Source organism: Oryctolagus cuniculus, chromosome 12 (assembly GCF_964237555.1).
Source record: "Oryctolagus cuniculus chromosome 12, mOryCun1.1, whole genome shotgun sequence".
NCBI lineage: Eukaryota > Metazoa > Chordata > Mammalia > Lagomorpha > Leporidae > Oryctolagus > Oryctolagus cuniculus.
In genome coordinates this window covers 94,141,035-94,168,063 of record NC_091443.1, presented here as the reverse complement: position 1 = coordinate 94,168,063, position 27,029 = coordinate 94,141,035, and the positions used below count along the sequence as shown (strand labels likewise).

The 27,029-nt window shown below is 39.7% G+C and overlaps 1 long non-coding RNA gene across 1 annotated transcript; it reads right to left on the bottom strand.

Annotated features, from left to right (window-relative positions):
* Positions 1 to 1,350: 1,350 nt before the first annotated feature.
* On the bottom strand, positions 1,351 to 24,673 carry LOC127485402 (uncharacterized). The gene is made up of 2 exons (XR_007912469.2): positions 24,585 to 24,673; positions 1,351 to 2,206 (listed from the first exon to the last, which is right to left on the bottom strand). It is a non-coding gene; the product is annotated as an uncharacterized lncRNA (long non-coding RNA).
* Between the last annotated feature and the right edge of the window lie 2,356 nt (positions 24,674 to 27,029).

The following is a 27,029-nucleotide window of genomic DNA, read 5'->3' as shown; positions in this document are numbered from 1 at the left end:
CGTGTTAAAGTGAAATGAACACTATGAGAAACGGTGACTTGATCAGCCCTCACCCTGACTGTTGATGAGCAACTTAATATGTTATCCCTCTTAGTATTTTTTTTGCTTGTTCTACTTAATACTTTTGGTTGAATACTGTAATCAATACACAATTATTGTAAAGTGCTGAAACTTAACTGAAAAGTGATCGCTGTTAAATATAAGAGTGGGAATAAGAGAGGGAAGAGATGTGCGATTCAGGACATGCTCAAGCTGACTTACCTCAAATGGTAGAGTTAGAAACATACCAGGGGATTCCAATTCAATCCCATCAAGGTGGCATGTACCAATGCCATCTCACTAGTCCAAGTGATCAATTTCTGTTCACAATTGATCATAATGATAGGACTAAGAACCAAAGGAATCACATAAACAAGAATAGTGTCTGCAAATACTAGCTGATAGAATAAAAAAGGCAGAGAACAATCCAACATGGAAAGAGATACACAGCAGACCCATAGAATGGCAGATGCCGTAAACAGCACTCTTGCCTCAGAATCAGCCCTTAAGGCATGCAGATCTGGCTGAAAAGTCCATGAGAGTATTCCAGGCATGGAAAGCCAAGACACTCTGGGGAAAAAAAAAACTAAATGAAAGATCTCTGTGACATCCCAGTGGAAAGAATGGGTCATCAAAGAAGGAGGTACCTTTCTCTGAAGGGAGGAGAGAACTTCCACTTTGACTATGGCCTTGTCCAAATATGATCAGAGTCAGTGAACTCACGGGGCTCATGACAAGAGCCTAGGGTGATTACTGACACCATAAACAAGAGTGTCAATTTGTTAAGTCAACAATAGGAGTCACTGTGCACTCACTCCTCACGTAGGATCTTTGTCCTTAGTGTACTGTACATTGAGATTTAATGCTATAACAAGTACTCAAACAGTATTTTTCACTTTATGTTTCTGTGTGGCAGCAAACTGTTGAAATCTTTACTTAATGTATGCTAAACTGATCTTCTGTATATAAAGAGAATTGCAAATAAATCTTGATGTGAATGGATGGGGAGAAGGAGTGGAAAAGGGGAGGGTTGTGGGTGGGATGGACATTATGGGGAGGAAGCCATTGTAATCCATAAGCTATACTTTGGAAATTTATATTCATTAAAGTTAAAAATTAAAAAAATGAAAATGAAATGCAACCCTTTTGCTGAGGCGACAGATATTAAACCCTCCAAATCGAGTGTGACTGCCATTCTCAGTTTAATTCAATCAGAATTCCAAGCCAGTCAGCTAGGAGGGGTGGATGAATCTGGAAACAACCGGTTGACTTGTGACTAAATCAAGCGCAATATCACTAAGGACTCTTGGATTTCTTTTTTTTTTTTTTTCAAATTTTTCTTATTGATCATGGTTTGTAATGAATTTTCTCGTGTGAGCATTGTTTTTGATGCTGGTACTACTCCATAGTTCAGGGCACGGGAGGAGCGGTCTTTTTCAATCACGGCACACGTTTCTGCTTCCTCCAATTCTGGCTTTCTGTCCTTGTTTTGGGTGCCTCAGCCAAGTTTTGGTTTCTTGATCAGCAATTTCCTAAATTTTGTGTGGGTCTGAGTTTGTTTTGCCTTGTTCCTTCCCAAAGTTTGTATTCTGATGCAATACAAACTAGAGTTTAGACAGAGTATCCATTATGAAATAAGAAACACAACAAATTGGCATTTCATGCTTAAATCTACAGGTAACACGACCAAGATGAGTTTCTGTGTTTTGGAAAATGAAATGCAACCCTTTTCTTCAGGGGACAAATATTAATTCCCTCCAAATAGAGTGTGACTGCAATTCTCAGGTTAATTCAATCAGAATTCCACAGCCAGTCACCTGGGTGGGGTGGATGAATCTGGAAGCAGCCAGTTTACTTGTCACTAAATCAAGCCCAATATCACTAAGGACTCTTGGATTTCTTTGGTTCTTTTCACATTTTTCTTACTGATCATGGTTTGCAATGAATTTTCTGATGTGACTTTTGGTGTTGAGGCTGGAATATGGAGTTCAGGGAATTGGAGCAATGGTCTTTTTCAATCAGGGCACAGGTTTTGGCTTCCTCCAATTCTGGCTTTCTGTTCTTGTTTTGGGTGCCTCACCCGATTTTCAGTTTCTTGATTGGCAATTTCCTAAATTTTTTCTTGGTTTGAGTTTGTTTTGCCTTGTTCCTTCCCAGAGTTTGTATTCTGCAGCAATATAAACAAGACTTTAGACAGAGTATACATCATGAAATACAAAACACAACACATTGGCATTTCATGCTTAGAAATCTTCAGGCAACACCACCAAGATTAGTTTTTGTGTTTTGGAAAATGAAATGCAATCCTTTTGCTGAGGGGACAGATATTAATTCCCGCCAAATCAAGTGTGACCACAATTCTCAGGTTAATTCAATCAGAATTCCACAGCCAGTCAGCTGGGAGTGGTGGATGAATACAGAAACAGCCAGTTTACTTCTGACTAAATCAAGCTGCACCATTCAGAGGAAGAAAAGATCCCAGTGTCTGTCCTCCAAATTGCCCAAGGCTCATGCAGTGTGTAGCATCATGCAGCAGATGCCCACTTTTGTAGCTGCCAGTCATGCCAGTAAATGCAGGCAGCATTTCCAAATATTAAGGACAGTCCCTTCAAAGAACCCACCTAAATGTAAGACTGCAAGCAAAAAACATACCTTGCAAAGCTGTGTCGCCAAACAGGTGGAGATGTGAGTGAAACAGTGGCAGAAGTGGAAGAGAAAGTGGGTGCTCAGTTTATGACTTTTCTGTTCCTACCTCAGAGACAGTCATGTGTAGATATCAGCCATCCCATGTCCTCAGGACAAAAGCTGATGATAGGTTCTCAGGTGCCCAAAGCGGCTGTCATATCTCTTGTACCTCAGTGCATTGAGCAAAGTCCATAGCTGCCAATGGTGAGCCCAGATGGTACCAGGTTCCCCCATTGCCCTCATTGCTGGTTTTTACCCTTTAACAGCTAAAGTCTTTCCTTAGATTGACTCTTCCAGAATAAGAAGTCCCATCTGTAGCCATCCAGGATGTGTCAAGATCTACTTTAAAATTTCTCATGTGGGGCCACAGTTGTGCTTCTCTGCCACAGCCTGCATCATCTATAGGTGCCAGTTCAAGCCCTGGCTGCTCCACTTTGGATCCAGCTCCCTGCTAATGTACCTGGGAAAGCAGTGGAAGATAGCCCCAGTACTTGGGCTTCTGTACTCACTTTGGAGACCCAGATGAAGATCCTGGCTCCTGGTGTCAGCCTGGCCCAGCCCTGACCATTGTGGACATTTAGGGTATGTACCAGTGGATGGAAGATCTCTATCTCACACTTGCTTTCTGTAATTTTGACTTTCAAACAAATGAATTAATGAATCTTTAAAAAATTTTCATGCGATAGTCCCCAGGAGAACACACACAGGGAAAAACACTTTTAGCTGTAGGTGGAGAGGTTGTAAAAGGTGGTTTGCCTTCAGATGAACTGTCCAGATGATGGCAAACTCACACAGGTGAGAAGAAATTTGCCTGCTCCAGGAAGCCTCAGGAGTGAAGGCCCACCCTGGGTTGGACAAGTGCTTTGGTCACAGGCAGGTCACAGAATGGCAGGTTTCAATTGTAATTACATAAGAGAGATGAGAAAACTTGTGTTCTTTTGAATATTTTTTAACTTTTATTTAATGAATATAAATTTCCAAAGTACGATTTACGGATTACAATGGCTTCCCCCCCATACCGTCCCTCCCACCCACAACCCTCCCCTTTCCCACTCCCTCTCCCCTTCCATTCACATCAAGATTCATTTGAAATTATCTTAATATACAGAAGATCAGCTTAGTATACATTAAGTAAGGATTTCAACAGTTTGCTCCCACACAGAAACATAAAGTGAAAAATAATAGATGATTTTTTTAAATGATGATGAAATCAGATCAGACCTATTGTCATGTTTAATCCCAGTGGGAGTCAAGTTGGGAGTTGATAATTTCTTTTTTTTTACAGAGGATCAGTTTAGTATCCATTAAGTAAAGATTTCAACAGTTTGCACCCCCATAGAAACACAAAGTGAAATATATTGTTTGAGTACTCGTTATAGCATTAAATCTCAATGCACAGCACATTAAGGACAGAGATCCTACATGAGGAGTAAGTGCACAGTGACTCCTGTTGTTGACTTAACCAATTGACACTCCTGTCTATGGCATCAGTAATCTCCCTATGCTCCAGTCATGAGTTTCCAAGGCTATGGAAGCGCTCTGAGTTCTCCAATTCTTATCTTGTTTAGACAAGGTCATAGTCAAAGTGGAGGTTCTCTCCATCCTTCAGAGAAAGGTACCTCCTTCTTTGAAGACCTGTTCTTTCCACTGGGACCTCACTCACAGAGATCTTTTGCCAGAGTGTCTTGGCTTTCCATGCCTGAAATACTCTCATGGACATTTCAGCCAAATCCAAATGCCTTTAGGGCTGATTCTGAGGCCAGAGTGCTATTTAGGACATCTGCCATTCTATGAGTCTGCTGAGTATCTCATTTCCCATGTTGGATCACTCTCCCCTTTATTTATTCTATCGGTTAGTGTTAGCAGGTACTAGACTTGTTTATGTGCTCCCTTTGACTCTTAGTCCTTTCATTATGATCAATTGTGAACTGAAATTGATCACTTGGAATAGTGAGATGGCATTGGTACATGCCACCTTGATGGGATTGAATTGGAGTCCCCTGGTATGCTTCTAACTCTACCATTTGGGGCAAGTCAGCTTGAACATGTCCCAAATTGTACATCTCTTCCCTCTCTTATTCCCACTCTTATGTTTAACAGGGATCACATTTCAGTCAACTTTCAACACCCAAGAATAACTGTGTATTAATTACAGAATTAAACCAGTCATATTAAGTAGAACAGACAAAAAAACTACTAAGAGGGATAATGTATTAAGTTGTTCATTAACAGTCAGGGCTATGCTGATCAAGTCACCGTTTCCCATAGTGTCCATTTCACTTCAACAGGTTTCCTTTTTGGTGTTCAGTCAGTTGTCACCGATCAGGGAGAACATATGGTATTTGTCCCTTTGGGACTGGCTTATTTCACTCAGCATGATGTGTTCCAGATTCCTCCATTTTGTTGCAGATGACTGGATTTCGTTGTTTCTTACTGCGGTATAGTATTCTAAAGAGTACATATCCCATAATTTCTTTATCCAGTCTACCGTTGATGGGCATTTAGGTTGGTTCCAGGTCTTAGCTATTGTGAATTGAGCTGCAATAAACATTAGGCTGCAGACCGCTTTTTTGTTTGCCAATTTAAATTCCTTTGGGTAAATTCCAAGGAGTGGGATGGCTGGGTCGAACGGTAGGGTTATATTCAGGTTTCTGAGGAATCTCCAGACTGACTTCCATAGTTGCTTGACCAGTTTGCATTCCCACCAACAGTGGGTTAGTGTCCCTTTTTCCCCACATCCTCGCCAGCATCTGTTGTTGATAGATTTCTGCATGTGAGCCATTCTAACCGGGGTGAGGTGAAACCTCATTGTGGTTTTGATTTGCATTTCCCTGATTGCTAGTGACCTTGAACATTTTTTCATGTGCCTGTTGGCCATTTGGATTTCCTCTTTTGAAAAACGTCTATTGAGGTCTTTGGCCCATCTCTTAAGTGGGTTTCTGATAGGTTTCCCTGTTTGCTGGCATACAAGTCCTTGTAGTAACTTCTGATGATTCTTTTTATTTCTGTGGTGTCTGTTGTTACATTTCCTTTTTCATCTCTGATTTTATTGATTTGGGTCTTTTCTCTTCTTATTTTAGTTAGTTGGGCCAATGGGGTGTCAATTTTGTTTATTTTTTCAGAAAACCAGCTTCTCTTTTGGCTGATTTTTTGCAATGTTTTTCTTGATTCAATCCTGTTGATTTCTTCACTGATTTTAATTATTTCTCTTCTCCTACTAGATTTGGGTCTGGTTTGCTGTAGATTTTCTAGATCCTTGAGGTGAATTGAAAGCTCATCTATTTGGTGCCTTTCCAATTTCTTGATGTAGGCACCTATTGATATAAACTTTCCTCTTAACACTGCTTTTGCTGCGTCCCATAAGTTTTGGTATGTTGTGCTGTTATCCTCATTTACTTCCAGAAAGTTTTTGATTTCTCTTTTGATTTCTTCTATGACCCATTGTTCATTCAGGAGCATGTTGTTCAATCTCCATGTGTTTGCACATGCTCTAGGGATTCCTGAGTTGCTAATTTCCAACTTCATTCCTTTATGGTCTGAGAAGCTGCATGGTATGATTCTAATTCTTTTGAATTTGCTGAGACTTGCTTTATGGCCTAGTTTGTGGTCAATCCTAGAGAAGGTTCCATGTACTGCTGGGAAGAATGTAAAATCTTTAGCTGTAGGATTGAAAGTTCTGTATATATCTGTTAGATCCATTTGGGCTATAGAGTCATTTAAATCTACTGTATCCTTGTTGATCTTCTGTCCTATTGATCTATCTATTTCTGAGAGTGGAGTATTGAAGTCCCCCAGTACTATTGTATTGGGTTCTAAGTCTCCCTTTAAGTCCCTTAACAAATCTTTTAGATAAACCGGTGCCCTGTAGTTAGGTGCATATACATTGATAATTGTTATATCTTCCTGTTGAATTGATCCCTTAATCATTATGTAGTGTCCTTCTTTGTCTCTCTTAATGGTTTTTGTGGTAAAGTTTATGTTGTCTGATATTAAGATGGCTACGCCCGCTCATTTTTCATTTCTATTGGCATGGTATATCTTTTTCCAGCCTTTCACTTTCAGTCTGTATGGATCTTTGTTGGAAAGCTGTGTTTCTTGTAAGCAGCAAATAGATGGGTATTGCTCCTTAACCCAATCAGCCAATCGGTGTCTTTTAACTGGACAGTTCAGGCCATTCACATTCAATGTGACTAATGATAAGTGGTAACTTTGCCCTGCCATTTGCCAAAGATAAGTTCTAATATATGGTTTGAATTCCCTGTGATCTTTTGCTGTGAGGTTTCCTTCCTTGGTTTCCTTCCTTTACCTTCTTTCATATTGATGACCGTGTTTCTTTGTTTCTGTGTGTAACACATCTTTAAGCATCTTTTGCAGGGCTGGACGAGTGGCAACAAATTCTTTCAATTTCTGTTTGCTATGAAAAGTCTTTATTTCACCTTCATTCACAAATGAGAGCTTTGCAGGATATAATATTCTGGGCTGGCAATTTTTCTCTCTTAGTACCTGGGCTATATCTCGCCATTCCCTCCTAGCTTGTAGAGTTTCTGATGAGAAGTCAGCTGTGAGTCTGATTGGAGATCCTCTGAGAGTAATCTGACGTTTCTCTCTTGCACATTTTAGGATCTTTTCTTTATGTTTCACTGTGGAGAGTTTAATTACAACGTGTCGTGGTGAGGATCTCTTTTGGTCGTGTTTATTAGGGGTTCTGTGGGCTTCCTGTACTAGGATGTCTCTGTCCTTCTCCAAACCTGGGAAATTTTCTGCTAATATCTCACTAAAAAGGCCTTCTAATCCTTTCTCCCTCTCCATGCCTTCAGGAACTCCTAGAACCCAAATGTTGGGTTTTTTAATAGTATCCTGAAGATTCCCGACAATATGCTTTAGATTTCTAATTTCCTCTTCTTTTCTTTGGTCTGACTGTATCCTTTCCTGTTCTCTGTCTTCTAAGTCCGATATTCTCTCTTCTGCTTCACCCATTCTGTTTGTAAGGCTCTCTATTGTGTTTTTCATTTGATCTATTGAATTCTTCACTTCAGTCACTATCACAGTTTCCTGTTGTACTAGTTGTTTCATTTCATTTTGATTCCTCCTTAATATTTCATTTTCACGAGAGAGATTTTCTGTCTTGTCCATTAAGGATTTCTGTAGTTCAAGAATTTGTTTTTGAGAACTTCTAATGTTCTTATCAATTTTTTGAGATCTGCTTCTTGCATTTCTTCTAGCTCATCATCTTCATAATCTTGAATTGGGGTGTCTTTTTCATTTGGGGGCGTCATGCTGACTTCCTTGTTTTTATTACGTCGGTTTTTGCGTTTGTTATTTGGCATATTGGAGATATTTGGTTTCTTCACTGTGGTGCTTTTTCTTGTTATACTATGACTCTAGATTAAGTGGACTATCTGTTTTTGATGGAGCCTTAGGGCTTGAGATGGGTGTGGCTTGAGAGCTCTGTTTGGTGTGCCAGAGGTGACACTCCCAGGTTAGGCATGGTAAACCTCTCTCTCTCTCTCTTTCTTTTTTTTTGATTCAAAAGGGAAGTTATTCTGCACAGTTGAACGAAGTTGGAGGTAGTTAGCAGGCAAATGATATACCCACAGGAGCCAGAGGTCGGAAGCTCTTTCCCAAGGACCACACAGGGAATCTGTTCTGCCCTCAGAGTGGGCTCAAATTCTCCTTCAGTCTCCCACTGGGTTGCCAAAGTTATGGAATTGTAGCGTCTCTGGAGAGTGCTCACGTGAATTCCGTGAGTTCTCTCCCCCACCGTCTCTTTTTTCACAGTCTCAGTTCAGTAGCACCACAAATTTACTAGGTCCTAATCTCCTGTTAATTCACCCCCCCAGAGTCAGGTTTTTTTGCTAGGCTCAGGGCCGGTGCAGACCTGAGGTTGCTCTGCTTATGACGTATGTCCAAGATGGCGCCTGCTCTTTGTCTTGCTCGCCCTTGAGAGGTGAGTGGAGAGAGAGAAACCCGTGTCCGTGCCAGTCACCTTTTTTTCTCTCTCTCTCTCTTCCAGTTAGCCTGGTGAACTTCCCCCACCCCCGGGGGTCGTTCCCTCTAGTCTCCTCTCTCCACTTGCCTGCCGGTGTCTCGGGCTATTGAGGTTCGGCTCACCTCGCGTTCCAGCGCTGGTGTGTTGAGTCTGCCGCTGGTGTCCCGAACTGTGGGCTCTCACACTCTCCACGCAGGTCCGCTGTGAATCATGCGTTCTGGAAGAGTTTCTTCTGCTGTGTCCTCCCCTACTCTTCCTTGAACCTGCAGTATCTCCACTTTTATTAAACTATCTCTCCCCGGACTATCAGTGTGCTCCCTTCCTATTCCGCCATCTTGCCCGTTCCTTTGAATATTTTTGAAAGTTTCAGATGAGGTCAACATAGGTAGTACAGATTTTGAGTTTGTGTGGACTTTTTAAAATGTTTTTGCTGTTTATAATTGAGACCAACTTTTTTTTTAAGGTTTATGTATTTGAAATGCAGAGTTACAGAGAAAGAGAGGGACAGAAAGTTACTGCTTGTTCACCCTCCAAATGGCCTTAACGTCTGGAACTGGGCCAAGAGCTTCATCTGAGTCTCCTAGGGTGCTGGGGCCCAAGCACTTGGGCCCTGCTCTGCTTTTACAGGTGCAGTAGCAGGGAGCTGGATTGGAAGTGGAGAAGGTGGGACTTTACCTGGCACCAATAGGGCATGTTGGTGTCACAGGTGTAAGTTTTGCCTGCTACACCACAATGCTGGCCCCAATACCAACTCTTCAATGTGATTCTTCTCAACTGGTTACAAGAATTTAGACTAGAAATAAATGTTATGGTAAAGAGATATAGTTACAAAATCAGTTTCTATTGTTCCAGATACTGTTATCTTTCCCTAGATTTATCTTGCTTAATGTTTCTAGTAATTCCAATCAACATGGATGTAGTCATTTAATATATCTACAACTATTGTTTTTACACTATTGATATTTGGCATTCAATGACTACATATTGCTAAAGAGGGTTCAGCAATGGAATTCCCACTAATTTGATTGCTCTGAAGTGTGTAGCTACCACTTTGTATTTTTATTTTAAAAAATTTACAGATGATTATGTTCAGGCATTTTGTTGTCATTTGAACTTCAGTTTCCCTGGAGTTTCTTGTGTAGATTTTAAAATATTATGCCAATGTGTTTTCTATGGACTCTAAGATAAACTGCATTTTGTTTAGAAAAAAACTGAACATGAAATATATATTGTAAAGAAGGATATCAAGATAACTCCTTGAAAATAAACAGCTTCTGTCATCAGTTAAATGCCCTTATGTTATGATGATATAAGCTGTGCTTTATTGAATTAGTACATTAGAGAGCATTATTCATAGGTGGACAATGATATCATTTTAACTTATAGGAGACTTTTTGGGATACAGAAATAAATAGGTAGAAAAATTCGTATATTCACTTATGTTAACAATATTTCTATTCTGTTATATAGCAAGTGATAAACACTGTGGTAAAGAGATAGAGGGATCCTCTAGCTACTGGTTTACTCCTCAAATTCCTGCAACAGCCAGAACTGTGCCAGATTAAAACAAGGGCCCATAACTCAATCCATGTTTCTACATGGGTGGACATAAAGGAAGGACTTGAGTCATCATCTGCTGTTTCTGAGTGTATATTAGCAGGAAGGCTAGATCAGAAGCAGAGTAGCCAGTTCTCAAACTAGTTGCTCTGATATGGAGCACAGGTTTCCCAAATGCTGATTTAAGTTGCTGTGCCACATGCCCATCTCCAGGGAGTCATTCTTTCCTTAGAAACTTAAGGCCCATAAAACTAGGGAGTTTGAGTAGTCCTGAATTTACAGACACTGAAATATGTTGTACAAATTAATGTCTACTGAAGGATCCTGCTGTTTGCAGTTTTTATTGCATGATTTCACCACAGTTTGTGCAATGTCCACTTGTTACATTTTAGTCTGAGATTGCCTGTAATTGGGGTTAATGCATTTCCTACAGAAGGGGCCATTGGGTAGACAATAAATAACTGCTTCCTGGCAGAAAGAATATCAGTTCCTGCCCATTGTCCACTTTAGAGGAAGAGACCCTTACAATATAGAGAGCTATTGAAAATAACAAAAGTGAAAAATTTCAAAAAAAGCAGTCAGGAAATTCAGACATGCGTTTGAGGATACAACACTGAAAACCCAAGCAATGGCCACTTTTCCTAACCCTAAAAACCTGGGACTAAATCATTATCTTTCCAAAAGGGAATTTTGAATTGCAAATAGAACTGAGGATATAAACCGTGAAATAGAGAAATAATCTTGCATTACCCATGTGGATCTGATCAAACATTTGATTGTAAAAGGAGACTGGCACACAGGAGGATTAGCCAGGGATATGCGGCAGGATTCTGTAATTCTCTGTTGCTTCCTTTGAAAAAAGAGGCCCATGATCCATAAAATGCAGTGCTCTCTAGAAGCTCAGGAACAGACCTCCACTTACAGCCAGAGAGAAAATCAGGACTTTGGTGCTAAAACCACAAGAAAATGAATTCTGCCAAAGACCCAGTGAGCAAAAAATGAATGGACTTGTGGAGCATCCAGAATGGAATATGCCTTGCAATTTAGCCTGATAGACTTCTTTTTCTTACACTTTTATTTTAAAAATACAAATTTCCAAAGTACAGTTTATGGATTACAATGGCTTCCCCCCCATAACTTCCCTCTCACCCGCAACCCTCCCATCTCCCACTCCCTCTCCTATTCCATTCACATCCAGATTCATATTCAATTATATTATATACAGAAGATCAATTTAGTATATATTAAGTAAAGATTTCAACAGTTTCCACCCACACAGAAACACAAAGTGAAAAATAGTGTTTGAGTACTAGTTATAGCATTAATTCACATTGTACAACACATTAAGGAAAGAGATCCTACATGAGGAGTAACTGCACCATGACCTCTGTTGCTGACTAACAAATTGACACTCTTGTTTATGGTGTCAGTAATCACCCTAGACTCTTATCATGAGTTGCCAAGGCTATGGAAGCATTTTGAGTTCACCAACTCTGATCTTATTCTGACAGGGTCATAGTCAAAGTGGAAGTTCTCTCCTTCCTTCAGAGAAAAGTAACTCCTTTGATGGCCCGTTCTTTCCACTGGGATCTCACTTGCAGAGATCTTTCATTTAGGGTTTTTGGGGTTTTTTGTTTGTTTGTTTGTTTGTTTGCCAGAGTGTCTTAGCTTTCCATGCCTAAAATACTCTCATGGGCTCTTCAGCCAGATCTGAATGCCTTAAGGGCTGATTCTGAGGCCAGAGTGCTGTTTAGGACATCTGCCATTCTATGAGTCTGCTGTGTATCCCACTTCCCATGTTGGATCATTCTCTCCTTCTTAATTCTATCAGATAGTATTAGCAGACACTAGTCTTATTTATGCAATCTGACTCTTAGACCTATCATTATGATCAATTGTGAACTGAAGTTGATCACTTGCACTAGTGAGATGACAATGGCACATGCCACCTTGATGGGATTGAATTGAAATCCGCTGGCACATTTCTAACTCTACCATTTGGGGCAAGTCAGATTGAGCATGTCCCAAATTGTACATCTCCTCCCTGTCTTATTCCCACTCTTATATTTAACAGAGATCATTTTTCAGTTAAAATTAAACACCTAAGAATAATTGTGTGTTAATTACAGAGTTCAACCAATAGTATTAAGTAGGACAAAAAAATACTAAAGGGGATAAAGTATTAAGTTCTTCATCAACAGTCAGGGTGAGGACTGATCAAGTCACTGTTCCTCATAGTGTCCAATTCACTTCAACAGGTTTCCTTCTTGGTGCATAGTTAGTTGTCACCAATCATGGAGAACCTATATTTGTACCTTTGGGACTGGCTTATTTCACTCAGCATGATATGTTCCAGATTCCTCCATTTTGTTGTAAATGACTGGGTTTCATTGTTTTTGACTGATGTATAGTATTCTATAGAGTACATGTCCCATAATTTCTTCATCCAGTCTACTGTTGATGGGCATTTAGGTTGATTCCAGGTCTTAGCTACTGTGAATTGAGCTGCAATAAACATCACAGTGCAGACAGCTTGTTTGTTAGCCAATTTAATGCCTTTGGGTAAATTCCAAGGAGTGGGATGGCTGGGACGAATGGTAGGGTTATAGTGAGGTTTCTGAGGAATCTCCAGACTGACTTCCATAGTGGCTTGACCAGTTTGCATTCCCACCAACAGTGGGTTAGTGTCCCCTTTTCCCCACATCCTCTCCAGCATCTATAGTTGGTAGATTTCTGTATGTGAGCCATTCTAACCGGGGTGAAGTAAAACCTCATTGTGGTTTTGATTTGCATTTCCCTGATTGCTACTGATCTTGAACATTTTTCATGTGTCTGTTGGCCATTTGGATTTCCTCTTTTGAAAAACGTCTATTGAGGTCCTTGGCCCATCTCTTAAGTGGGTTGTTTGGTTTGATGTTGTGGAGTTTCTTGGTTTCTTTGTAGATTCTGGTTATTAAACCTTTATCAGTTGCATAGTTTGCAAATATTTTTCCCATTCTGTCGGTTGCCTTTTCACTTTCCTGACTGTTTCTTTTGCAGTACAGAAACTTCTCAATTTGATGTAATCCCAATTGTTAATTTTGGCTTTGACTGCCAGTGCTTCCAGGGTCCTTTCCAAGAAGTCTTTGCCAGTGCCTATATCTTGCAGGGTTTCTCCAATATTCTGTAATAATTTGATGGTGTTGAGTCATAGATTTATATCTTTAATCCATGTTGAGTGGATGTTTGTGTAAGGTGTAAAGTAGGGGTCATTCTACATGTTTCTGCATGTGGAAATCCAATTTTCCCAGCACCATTGGTTGAATAGACTGTCCTTGCCCTAGGAATTGGTTTCCGATCCTTGATCAAATATGAGTTGGCTGTAGATGTTTGGATTGATTTCTGGTGTTTCTCTTCTGTTCCATTGGTCTATCCATCTGTTTCTGTACCAGTACCATGCTGTTTTGATTACAACTGCCCTGTAGTATGTCCTGAAATCTGGTATTGTGATGCCTCCAGCTTTGTTTTTGTTGTACAAGATTGCTTTAGCTATTCGAGGTCTCTTGTGTCTCCATATGAATTTCAACATCATTTTTTTCAGATCTGAGAAGAATGTCTTCGGTATCTTGATTGCTATCGCATTGAATCTGTAAATTGCTTTTTGGAGAATGGACATGTTGATGATATTGATTCTTCCAATCCATGAGCATGGAAGATTTTTCCATTTTTTGGTATCCTCTTCTATTTCTTTCTTTAAGATTTTGTAATTTTCATTGTAGAGATCTTTAACGTCCTTGGTTAAGTTTATTCCAAAGTATTTGATTGCTTTTGTAGCTATTGTGAATGGGATTGATCTTAGAAGTTCTTCCTCAAGGTACTCTGGTCCTCAAGGTACAAGGTCCTCATGGTACAAGGTTCTCTGAAGGGAGGAGAGAACTTCCACTTTGACCATGGACTTGTCTAAATATGATCAGAGTCAGTGAACTCAGGGGGCTTCCATAGCCTTGGCAGCTCATGACAAGAGCCTAGGGTTATTACTGAGGCCATAAACAAGAGTGTCAATTTGTTAAGTCAACAATAGGAGTCACTGTGCACTCACTCCTCACGTAGGATCTTTGTCCTTAGTGTGCTGTACATTGAGATTTAATGCTATAACTAGTACTCAAACAGTATTTTTCACTTTATGTTTCTGTGTGGGAGCAAACTGTTGAAATCTTTACTTAATGTATGCTAAACTGATCTTCTGTATATAAAGAGAATTGCAAATGAATCTTGATGTGAATGGAAGGGGAGAGGGAGTGCAAAAGGAGAGGGTTGCAGGTGGGAGGGACGTTATGGGGGAGAAGCCATTGTAATCCATAAGCTGTACTTTAAAAATTTATATTCATTAAATAAAAGTTTGAAAGCAAAAAAAAAAGAAGAAGTTCTTCCTCAGCCATGGCATTGCCTGTGTATACAAAGGCTGTTGATTTTTGTGCATTGATTTTATATTCTGCTACTTTGCCAAAGTCTTCTATGAGTTCCAATAGTCTCTTAGTAGAGATCTTTGGATCCCCTAAATGAAGAATCAAATCATCTGCAACGAGGGATAGTTTGACTTCCTCCTTCCCACTTCATATCCCTTTTATTTTTTTCTTGCCTAATAGTTCTGGCTCAAACTTCCAGAACTATATTGCATAGCATTGGTGAGAGTGGGCATCCCTGTCTGGTACCAGATCTCAGTGGAAATGCTTCCAACTTTTCCAATTCCATAGGATGTTGACTGTGGGTTTTTCATAAATTGCTTTGATTTTATTGAGGAATGTTCCTTCCATACCCAGTTTGCTTAGAGTTTTCTTCCTTAAAGGGTGTTGCATTTTATCAAATGCTTTCTTGGCATCTATTAAAATAATCATATTGTTTTTCTTCTGCAGTCTGTTAATGTGGTGTATCCCGTTGATTGATTTGCGCACATTGAACCACCCCTGCATGCCAGGGATAAATCCCACTTGGTCTGGGTGGATCATCTTTCTGATGTGTTGCTGCATTCTATTGGCGAGAATTTTATTGAGGATTTTTGCATCTATGTTCATCAGGGATAATGGTCTGTAATTTTCTTTCAAAGCTGCATCTTCTTCTGGATTAGGCTTAAGGTGATGCTGGCTTCATAGAAAGAATTTGGGAGGATTCCCTCTTTTTCAATTGTTCTGAATAGTTTGAGAAGATTTGGAGTTAGTTCTTCTTTAAATGTCTGGTAGAATTCAGCAGTGAATCCATCTGGTCCTGGGCTTTTCTTTGTTGGGAGGGCCTTTATTACTGTTTCAATTTCTGTTTCAGTTATGGGTCTATTTAGGTTTTCTATGTCTTAATGGTTCAATTTAGGTAGGTTGCATGTGTCCAGGAATCTATCCATATCAGATAGATTTTCCTGTTTGCTGGCATACATCTCTTTATAGTAATTTCTGATGATTCTTTTTATTTCTGTGGTGTCTATTGTTACGTTTCCTTTTTCATCTCTGATTTTATTGATTTGGGTCTTTTCTCTCCTTTTTTGGTTAGTGGGATGAACGGGGTGTCAATTTTGTTTATTTTTTCAAAAAACCAGCTCCTCTTTTGGCTGATTTTTTGTAATTTTTTTTGATTCAATCCTGTTGATTTCTTCACTGATTTAATTATTTCTCTTCTCCTACTAGATTTCAGTCTGGTTTGCTGCAGTTTTTCTAAATCATTGAGATGCATTGGAAGTTCATTTTTGGTGCCTTTCCAATTTCTTGATGTAGGCACCTATTGATATAAACTTTCCTCTTAACACTGCTTTTGCTGTATCCCATAGTTTTGATATGTTGTGTTGTTATCCTCATTTACTTCCAGAAAGTTTTTGATTTCTCTTTTGATTTCTTCTATGACCAGTGTTCATTCAGGAGCATATTGTTCAGTCTCCATGTGTTTACACGTGCTCTACGGATTCCTAAGTTGCTAGTTTCCAGCTTCATTCCACTGTGGTCTGACAAGCCGCATGGTATGATTCTAATTCTTTTGAATTTGCTGAGACTTGCTTTATGGCCTAGCATGTGATCAATCCTAGAGTAGGTTCAATGCACTACTGAGAAGAATGTAAAATCTTTAGATGTAGGATTGAAAGTTCTGTAGATATCTGTTAGATCCATTTGGGCTATAGTGTCATTTAAATCTACTGTCTCCTTGTTGATCTTCTGTCCTATTGATCTATCTATTTCTGAGAGTGGAGTATTGAAGTCCCCCAGTACTATTGTATTGGGGTCTAAGTCTCCCTTTAAGTCTCTTAACAAATCTTTTAAATAAACCTTTGCCCTGTAATTAGGTGCATATATATTGATAATCATTATATCTTCCTGTTGAATTGATCCCTTAATCATTATATAGTGCCCCTCTTTGTCTCTCTTAACAGTTTTTCTGTTAAAGTTTATGTTGTCTGATATTAAAATGGCTACACCAACTTTTTTTGGCATCCAAGATCCTCCTACAGAATAATAAATCCATACTTTACTATAAAACTTAGCATCCCAACCCAAACTTCAAAAGTGAAATTGCATGCATTCTTTAATTTTATGTCTATAGCTTTCTCCCAAGAGGAATTCTTCTGTAAAAACATCTGGAAGGTGATTATCTAGTACAATTTATCTAACCTGACAGGAAAAGAAGAAAAATAAAAACACAAGGTCATCTAAAGATTGGAAAGATTTGGAAACACACAGATTAATATAATTACATTTTAGTATTTTATTTTTCATAGTTTATATGGAAAGCAAGTTCCTAGGAAATTTAGTTTATGTTGCTAAGATATTTTTCTCAGTGCATAACCTCCTTTTGTAGTACAAATATATTATTTGACCACCAAATTGAAGAATTAACTTTTTAGAGGCTGGCGCTGCAGCTCAATAGCCTAATCCTCTGCCTTGCAGCACCGGCACACTGGGTTCTAGTCCCAGTCAGGGCACTGGATTCTGTCCCAGTTGCCCCTCTTCCACAGCTCTCTATTGTGGCCCGGGAGTGCAGTGGAGGATGGCCTAAGTCCATGGGCCCTGCACCCGCATGGGAGACCAGGAGAAGCACCTGGCTCCTGGCTTCAGATCGGCATGGTGCACTGGCCACAGCACGCCATCTGCAGTGGCCATTGGAGGGTGAACCAGTGGAAGAAAGGAAGACCTTTCTCTCTGTCTCTCTCTCACTGTCCACTCTGCCTGTCAAAAAAAAGAATTATTTTTTTAGATTTATTTATATATTTGAGAGACAGAATCACAGAGAGAGGGAGAGAGAGAGAAAGGTCTTATATCTGCTGGTTCACTTCCCAAATGACACAATGGCTGGAGCTGGGCAGATCCAAAGCCAGGAGCCAAGAGCTTCTGCATCTCCTATGTGGGTGCAGGGGTCCAAGCACTTGGGTCATCTTCCACTGATTTCCCAGGCCATAGCAGAAAGCTGGATTGGAATAGGAGCAGCTGGGACACAAACTGGCACCCATATATAGGATGCAGGTGCCACAGAAAGAAGCTTAGCCTACACCACAGTATATAAGAAGAGATTTGGAAAATCATTTGTACATCTCCACCCATGCTCTTGATCTTTTATCATGGCCATAACCATATGCCTGAGCAAGCCTTCTAGAGCTTAAAATCATGACTGTATTCTTTGGAGTCTGTTAATATGGAGTCACATGTAGAGCCCAGGTGCCCTACTCAGGAAAGCAGGAAAGCTGAGGCCATCCTAGGTTATCTGTCATCCAGATGAATTCCAGATATATAAGTGAGCCCCAGTGAAACTGGTTGAGTCTAGCCCAAGTGAACTACACCTCACAAACGCATGCCCTAATTATGTATTTCTTGCTGTAGATCACTGAATGTTTGGTATTGTTAGAATATATACTGATATAATATCTTCATATTAATATCAAGAAAATGCAACTTTAAATTTCATTAGATTTACCGGTGTGTTTGTGACATTTCAAATATACCAAGAAATATATTAATGACATATAAGTGTTGTTTAATTTTACTTATCCCAGTAAAGGACTAGTGTTAGCAAGTGGGCATTAAGACTTGTTCAAGGGACTTGCCCCAAATGGTGGAATTAGAAACGTGCCAGGGGATTCCTATACAGTCCCATCAAGGTGGCATGTACCAATGCCATCTCACTAGTCCCAGTGATCAATTTCAGTTCACAGTTGATCACACTGATAGGTCTAGGAGTCAAAGGGATCACACAAACAAGACTAGTGTCTGCTAATACTAACTGATAGAATCAAAAAGGGAGAGAAAGATCCATCATGGGAAGCAGGATACACAGCAGACTCATAGAATGGCAGATGTCCTAAATAGCACTCTGGCCTCAGAATCAGCCCTTAAGGCATGCGGATATGGCTGAAGAGACCATGAGAGTGTTTTAGGCATGGAAAGCCAAGACACTCTGGAAAAAATAAAAAAGAAGACCTAAATGAAAGATCTCTGCAAGTGAGATCCCAGTGGAAAGAACAGGGCCATCAAAGAAGGAGGTACCTTTCTCTGAATGGAGGAGAGAACTTCCACTTTGACTATGACCCTGTCGGAATAAGATCAAAGTCAGAAAACTCAAAAGGCTTCCATAGCCTTGGCAACTCATGACTAGAGCCTAGGGAGATTACTGATGCCATAAACAAGAGTGTCAAATTGTTAAGTCAACAACAGGAGTCACTGTGTACTTACTTCTCATGTGGGATCTGTCCTTAATGTGTTGTCCAATGTGAAGTAATGCTATAACTAGTACTGAAACAGTATTTTACACTTTGTGTTTCTGTGTGGGTGCAAACTGAGGAAATTCTTACTTAATATATACTAAATCAATCTTCTGTATATAAAGATAATTGAAAATGAATCTTGATGTTAATGGAATGGGAGAGGGAACGGGAGATGGGAGAGGTGCGAGTGGGAGGGAAATTATGGGGGGGTAGAAGGCATTGTAATCCATAAACTGTACTTTGAAAATTTATATTTACTAAATAAAAAAAAAGACTTGTTCAAAGGGCTGGCACTCTGGTATAGAAGGTTAAGCCACCACATTCAGTGCCAGCATTCCACAGGGGCACCAGTTTGAATCCCAGCTGCTCTACTTCTCATCCAGCTCTCCGCTAGTGCTCCTGGGAAAGCAGTGGAAGATGGTCCAATTCTTATTGGGCCTCCTCCACCCACATGGGAAACCCAGAAACAGCTGCTGGATATTGGCTTTGGCCTGGCCCATCCCCAGCTGTTGCAGCCATTTGGGGAGTGAACAAGTGGATGGAGGTGTTTTTTTCTCTCTTGCTCTCACTCTTTATCTCTCCTCTTTTCCCTCTCTCCCCTCTAACTCTGCCTTTCAAAAAATGAATAAATCTTTTTTAAGAGTTTTTCAGAATTTCCTGAAAAGTTCATTTTCTCATCAGGGAAAAAATCACTAATCTCTCTTAACTCAAGAGCAGGTTTCCTTAAAACTTGCCAATTGGTCACATTTCTTCTTTTCACTTGATATGGGATAAAGACTTTTGCTTATAAACATATTTGAAATGACTTTTTCAATCTCCTTTCCCCCTTATAAACATTCCCATTGCATAAGGCCACTATAGACCTTAGCCTGCTGAACTTCCTATAGCTCCCCACCTCTCTTCTGTGCTGGACCTTGGACATCTGCCTTTAAATTCTGCACTTTGATTACATTCCCTTTATAATCAATACTCATGATTCCCAGCGCAATCATTTTGAATCTGCAGATATTTTCTCTGCATATTTCTATTGGGAAAGTTTGTCATAGGATTCATAGCTTGTCTCTCTCCTTAAAGTCAGTGAAAGAGCATTTAGCTATCATAATTTTAATTCTAGTTCAAGATTCATTTCAGAATTTTAGAAAATCAGTTGATACCTTTCATCTTCCTTTGCGATTGGCCTAAAAATAAGTCATGGTCCTTTGGTAAATTCTGTCATGATGTTTCCATGTTTGGAAAAAATAAATCTTTTTCACAAGTGTTTTTCTTGGGAATCATTATTCTGAAAATGTATTTTTCCTTATGTATTTTTTAAAAGCTTTATTTATTTGAAAGACAGAGTTACAGAGAGAGAACTCTTTCAATCCACTGGTTCACTCCCCAGATGTCCGCAACATCCAGAACTGCACTGATCCGAAGCCAAGAGCTTCTTCTAGGTCTCCCATGCAGGTGGAGGGGTCCAAGCACCTGGGCCATTTTCTACTGCTTTCCCAGGCCATAGTAGAGAGGTGGATTGGAAGGGGAGCAGCTGGGACTTGAACCGGTGCCCATTTGGGGTGCTGGCACTGCAGGTGGCAGCTTTACCTGCTATGCCACAGTGCAGGCCCCTCCCTATGTATTGAAAGCATGTAGTGTATTCTCATTTATAACCAACTTATCATAATATAACTCTAATTCTAAACAATTTCTTGTATCCTGTCATTTAATTTTTAAGTTTTTCAGCATGTAAATGAATACAGAAAGCAAATTTTGCTAACAGTTATTTATTGATTGATTGATTTTATTTGTTTGTTTAGCACCAGTGCTTATTTCAGGGAAATGGTCTCAAGGGCTGGGTGTGTCCAGTGGAGTCCCAGGGTCTCCTGTTTCTCACATGGCCTTCAGGTTAATGGAACTTTTTTAAAAGATTTATTTATTTGAAAGTCACAGTTACACACACAGAGAGGAGAGGCAGAGAGAAAGAGAGGTCTTCAATCTGCTGGTTCATTCCCCCAATTGGCTGCAACAGCTGGGGCTGTGCTAATCTGAAGCCAGGAGCCAGGAGCTTCCTCCAGGTCTTCCACATGGGTGCAGGGGCCCAAGGACTTGGACCATCTTCTACTGCTCTCCCAGGCCACAGCAGAGAGCTGGATTGGAAGTGGAGCAGCCGGGACTCAAACTGGTACCCATATGGAATGCCGGCACTGCAAGTGGTAGCTTTACCTCAATCCTCATGAGTTTTTTTATGTTTGGCCATATGCTCCAAGCGGCAGGGTTCACCAGTCTTGATGTGTCCTGTGAGAGCCCCACCACAAGGTCGGTGATGAATGTGTGCTGTGTCTTCCCTGAGTGTGGCTCACAGTCACCCCCCAGCCATTAAACTGAGTCAGTTTACAGGCCTGAGTGGGTTGGTTACTGGACCAGTCTAGCTGCCCTTTAGCAGCAGTTCCACTTCAGGCCTTCTTCTCCACAGCCTGGGCAGTCCTCCTGGGGTTGTGACCGTGAGGTCATGCTGCATGATCCAGATGTCGATGTCCAAAAGGAATGAAGGCCAAGTGGCCAGTCATTCTGGTTAAAGGGGTTTTCAATGGAAACCACAGGATAGTTCTTTTATTTAAAAAAAGATTTATTTTAAAGGCAGCATTAAAGAGAGGGAGAGAGAGAGAAACCATCTGCTGATTCACTCACCAAATGGCCACAATGGCCAGGGGTGGGCCAATCTGAAGCCAGGAGTCCATCAACTGATAACTAATTAATGAGATTGTGAGATGCACACACACACACACAATGGAATGCTACTCAGTCATTAAAAAAATTAAATCCTTTTTTTTTGCAAGAAACTAGATGCAACTGGAGATTATTATGCTGAAATAATCCAGCCCCATAAAAGTAAATAGCATATGTCTCCCTGATTTATTATGGTTAATATACAGAGTAAGAAATGTAGTGCACATGATGAAAATTGAGATTTTTACATTTGACTTTTTTAGCCCTGGTCTATACTCTTGAGAAACAGTGGGGGTTTTTTGTTTGGTTGGTTGGTTGATTTTTTTTGTTTGCTTTTTACTGAATTACAGCTTGTTACTGGTTGAATTCTTTATTTAGTGGAGGGTTAAGCTTGTGTATAAAGTAAATTAAAAGTATGTCATTGTAAAAATTAAGAGGAAAATAATAAAGGAAGGAGGAGGGAGGGAGAGAGAGAGGGTAGAGTGGGAAGTATCATTATTCTCTTAAAACCATATATGCAAAATACATTAAATTTGTTCCATTCATTTAATTTTTTTAAGATTTTTTTTATTTATTTCAAGGAGATACAGAGAGGAAGATGCAGAGAGAGAGGGAGAGAGAGAGAGAAAGGTGTCTTGCACCTGCTGTTTCACTCCCCAATGGGCCACAACAGTCGGGGCTTCTTCCAGGTCTCCTAGAGGGGTACAGGGGCCCAAGGACTTGGGCCATCTTCTAATGCTTTCCCAGACCACAGCAGGGAACTGGATTGGAAATGGAGAAGCCAGGTCTTGAACCAACACTGCCGGCACTGCAGGTGGCAGTGTTACCTGCTATGCCACAGTGCTGGGCCCTCCATTCATTTATATATAATTAACCTCAAGCTTAGTAATTCAAATTTACACAAAGCAGTCTAATCTTAAAAATCAGACATATGAATAATGAGTCATATGAAGGGTGTTTACTATAATTATTCATCATAGAAAATTGTTAAAAATTAAGCTGTCAAAAGGAGAGGTTAATTTTTTCAGCCAATTAAAATTACGACCTTTAAAAAGAATAGTTAACAACCTGAAAGGAAAAACACATACACACTGTTGACTAGGAAAAGTAGACTACAAAGTAGCATGTCTATTTTGGTCATGGTTTTGTTTTTAAAAGTATACATGTATATGCATGTATCTGTGTGTAACTATTAAGTGACTGAATATAGAGGAGATTTGATCTCTTCCCATATGCTATATTAAATTTTCCAAATGTTCTATGATATGCACATTAATGCATACATATAAACAGAGACACATTTTAGAATGAAGTTAAGGAATTTTCAAACTATTTATATATTTTAAAGGCAGTTATAGAGACAGTGAGGGAGATAGATCTTCCGTCTGATGGTCCACTCTCCAAATGGCCACGATGGCCAGGACTGGGCCATACTGAAGCCAGGAGCCAGGAACTCTATCCACTCTAATATATTAGGCTATTTTTTGACAGGCAGAGTTAGACAGTGAGAGAGAGAGAGAGAGAGAAAGGTCTTCCTTCCATTAGTTCACCCCCCCCCCAATGGCTGCTATGGCTGGTGCACTGTGACTGGCATGCTGCACCAATCTGAATCCAGGAGCCAGGTGCTTCCTCCTGGTCTCCCATGCGGGTGCAAGGCCCAAGCACTTGGGCCAACCTCCACTGCACTTCTGGGCCACAGCAGAGAGCTGGACTGGAAGAGGAGCAACTGGCACTAGAAGCCGGGTACTGGCGCCGCAGGTGGAGGATTAGCCAAGTGAGCTGCAGTGCCAGCCATATTAGGCTATTTTAACATGAGAAAATAGGACTTCTTTCTGATCTCCTAGATAAGAATGATAATCAAAATAAAAATATCTACAATGTCTCACTACTTTGTTTTAAATATGTGTCAAATTGTACATTTAAATATTTGCCAAATTGGTGTTTTTAAACAGATGCAATATGGCTTGTATACACAATTTTAAGAACATAATGATATATCCATCCTCTCTCCCAGACTTCTTCCTTGTATTTTTTAGTTTTTGAGATAACATTTTAAATACACTTTACAGTAAAAAAGTCTTAATATTTCACCAAAAAAAGTTTAACGAGTACAATGCAAAAAGACCCTAGTTTAGTGGGAATATAGTCAATGGCTATAAACAATATTTGAAAATGGAGACATTAAGTGAGAAACCAATATGTGTCCTAATTCCTTTACAAAAAGTCTCATGGGAAATCTTTCATTATTTACCAAATATCAGTGCAAAAACATCTATTTATATGATCTCTATAAAAATGGATTGTGTGTAATAACATAGAACTTTTTTCAAGTTTTCTTGACAGTCTCACATAAAAACTGTTTGATAAATATAAACAGTTTCAACCTCCTTATAAATTTTAGAAATCATTAGGCATTCTACACTATGTTTTGTTAATAATTACACATACTAAAACAAATGGGGTATTTCCCAGAAAGCTACGCAGAAAGGCCAGGTCCTGGAACTGAGACCCTATTTCCCACATGAGAAGAAAGGAGGAACTGAAGACCTCACAGATGACAACTCTTCATGTGCATGAACCCCATACACACAGCACTGCTTCTCCCTAGTGGCCACTCCATCCACACTTCACAGTCAGAGGAGAATTGGGGCTGCTGTCACTCAGCTCGCCACAGATGGCTCTGGGCCCAAGACTTCTCCACTAACAGGGATGGGGCAGGGTTCCTGGGTCCAGGGTGCCAGTCCAGGCCCCACCCTGTAGACCACAAGGAACCCAGGGAGGTGCTGTGCAGGCAGTGAGATGGGGCCCAAGGTTCCAGGATGACCTCTGGGATCCAGCGTCCTGCCATCAGGTACCCCCAGCTACACCTTCCCTGACTCTGGACGCCTGGCCCCACACACTCACCATTCCCGGGCATCCAGGATGGGCCATGTTGAGTGGAAAAAGTCAGAGAACAGCAGATGCTGTACTAGCTCCGGAGTCTCACAGCGGCAGACTGCTCTTTGGACCTCTCTCCCCCTTGAAATTGGAACACTCTTATGATGTCACAAACCAGTGATTATGTGGCAGTGACACCATGACACCTGATTGGACAGCTTGCATAGCCATCAGCATGCAGGACCCTGAAGACACAACAAATCAGCATCGTTTACATCAGGGATGGGAACTCCAGGCCGTTCCAGATAGGCAGAGAGGTGAGGCCTGGGTTTAGGTGCCAAGGGCCTCCTCTAGGGCTGCACCTTTTCACCAGTGGGATCCTGCCACCTGCTGGGACCCTCCTGCCTCCGCATGGGTCTTCCTGGGAGAATGCTGTCTGGAGGCTGCAGTAACCTGCTTAGGGTGAGTTAGAGAGCATTGGCTATTTATTGGCTTTGATCTTTTTCATTTTCTTCATATTTCTGATTCATTTCTCTATGGGATTTTTCATATTGATTTTAAGAATGCTTACAGATACTGCACAATTCTATCCTTTTTTTCTTTCATCTCTCTTGTAGATATTTGTTTTCTAGTCTGCCCCTTGCCCTTTTATTTTCTGTTTGTTTCTCGCTGGTACTTAGTAATTAGTGGATTTTATGCATTAATTTTTCCAGTAATATTGTTTATCAGTTGTATTGCTTTTTAGATTTTATGAATTACCTATGTATTTTAGTGACATCCTATGTAATTGTGAGTGTGTATACACACAATTTTATTCCTGAGAAATTGAACTTTACATGTTTATGCCATTTTATTTCCCTGATTGCCCTTACAGTAGAAAGTTGAAAAGAAACAGTGGTGGCATCTGGGTGTAGGCTTACTTCCAGGGAAAAGCTTTCAATAATCCTGTTTTAGTTGTGTTGGTTGTTGTAGGTTTCTTTTAATCTTGATCAGATTGAAGAAGTTACTTTCTGTTTGTTTTTACTGATAGTAAGGCTTTTTTCATTAGATGTTGACTTTTATTAAAAGTTTTCAACATGTAATATAAACAATCATGTGATTGTCTTTTCGCATTTTTCACCTATTTGGATGGCTGTTTTTGGAATCTTGACAACTCTTGTATTTTTTATCTCTTGGTTGTGATCAATCTATTATGTTTTCCTATATCATTTCATTTATTATGATAATACTTTGCTTAGAATATTTGTATCTGTTTATGAAAGGTATGCTTTTGAAAATTATTTCAAGTCCTGGTACATTTGCATCATCATCGATGTAATGCTGGTTTTTCAAAAGAAATTAAAAAGTATTCTCTGCTTATTTCCACTGTGCACAGATTTGAGAAACAGGTTTCTTTTTTCTTCCTTAGAAGTTGGGAATATACCTGTAAGTATGGTTCTGAAATTTTGATTGTTTAACTTTTTTTCTTGGTTGGTTGTAGCTTTCAAAATGCGATTCAACTTACTTGGTTTATGTAGGAATTTTTCTATTTTATGTTATATTTGTGTTTTGGGAATTTTATTTTCAAAGTATGATAGATTTTGATCTGTTTTGTCAGAATTTTACTCCTAAGGATTTCACACATTTCTCTAAGTAGGTTGGTAAAAGCTATAATTTCTAAAAAAGAATGATTGTTTAAATTCCTGAAATAGGTTATTTGTGTGACTTTTCCTTTTCTTTACTTAATCACTTTTAATAATCTTTTATTAACTTTGCTAACATTCTGTTTTGTTTTGGTTTTGGTTTTTGGTAACATTTCTTAAAAATTGTATTCTTGTTTATTTGCTTGTACTTTTTTACAGCATTTCATTATGCCTGTTATTATCTTTTGTCTTATTTAATTCCATATTCTTTGAGTTTTTTTTCTTTATAATTCTTGACAAGAAAGCTGTAATGATTGCTTTTTGGTGTTTTATTCTAACATAATCATTGAAGGGTATAAATTATCTCTAAGTACTGATTTACTGCATCCTCTTTATTCCCTTCTATGTTTTCAACCCCTTTATGTGCAGGCCCTGTCTGTCTCCCAGTGTCCTCAATATCATATACCTGCAGCCATCACAGGCTACATGTGCTTTCATTTCTGTACCTGGAACTCATGTTCTGATTGGTAAATTAGTGGTTGATCCATTAGAGACCCATTCTTTACAAGTGTATATGCATGTAATCACAGCACAGCAACCACCCCTTCCATGACTGCAAAATGGCCATGGCCCCTCAGGATATATCACATTCTCATAGAGCAATATATCTCCTGATTTCTTTTAGAAAAGCAGTAAAATTCCCAGACATAGCAAGTCTCTTATGTATTGTCAACTGCATGTTTTTGTCCACTTCTAAATCAATTTTTCAAAACAAACAGGACTACTGTGATTGTCTGAATTTTTACTTTATGGGCTTGCCTGTTAATTGCCAGCATGTGTTGATGCAAAA